Source organism: Bombyx mori, chromosome 22, assembly GCF_030269925.1.
Source record: "Bombyx mori chromosome 22, ASM3026992v2".
Lineage (NCBI taxonomy): Eukaryota > Metazoa > Arthropoda > Insecta > Lepidoptera > Bombycidae > Bombyx > Bombyx mori.
The window spans coordinates 18,378,745-18,379,849 of NC_085128.1; positions in this window are offsets into that span (position 1 = coordinate 18,378,745).

The following is a 1,105-nucleotide window of genomic DNA, read 5'->3' on the forward strand; positions in this document are numbered from 1 at the left end:
TTTATTGTATATTTTACTTATTTCATGAACGCAATCCGGTTTTAACCCGATGTACAATACTGGCCTACACCTACGAAATTTCCGTTTACTATACAGAAGTTAAAGAGATTTTTTAATAATTGTAAATTATTTCTGTCAGTCAAAATATGCACCCACGGCACGATGCATATCTGCGAGCACAGCGGTAATTTTTCAATGACCTTCTTCAAGAAGTCATGTGTACGGAAACCAATAAACTTTTCTACGGCATTTTGTGCTGTCTCTCGGGTATTTTTTCGTTGCCAAAAAGTTGTTACATTAAGTACGTTTTAAATGGCCAGTAACGACAACTTCATAGGTAAAGATCTAATACCTATTATTATAAACTATTTGAACCTTTGGTCGTGGAGTACAAATAAAAACTTGTAGCGTAATCACTAATATTTAAGAGGATGAAGTTTGTAGAGCTGTCCTCTCTGCATTGCACTCTCTAAGCTGCACTCTCTACCAAACCACTAAACCCTGCCCATGACAGAGCCAGGTGAGGTAGGAAGAGAGACCGCAGTCAACAATGCAACCAGACACTCCGTTACCTCAAGGCTGCCTAGTCATCGGAGTCATTGAGCAAAACGACTCGTCGGCTATCATGACCTGCCCCATCAGGCCGCCAGCGTTCCCGAATACGTCGTTAGACCAAAGCTAGCTTGCCGGATCTGAATGCGTCAAATCGACAAGCTAACGCTCTTTAATGTCTTCTTCGTGGCGCGCTAGAGTGCGTTAGCTAATGCGCGGCATGGTCCTCTCCGCTCGCCCAGAACCAGGCGCCAGAGATGGACAAAAGCCCTCTTGCCACTGGCTTGATGGCGGCGGGTCTATGTGGAGGCAGCTCACTCGAGCCGCTACGTACTGTTACATATGAACCTAACACTCCACGGTTCTCATACTCGAATAAGTAAGGACGATTCATTTATTCCCTGTTTAACGGGCAAGACATGAATCTTACCATTAGTTATGAAACTATTGGCAATGTTTCAGCTATACAAGACTAATAGTATATGAATAGCAGTAATTGAGCAAAGTAGTTTCTCGAGTCGATTACGGCCGCTAATTTTTATTTTCTAGTTAG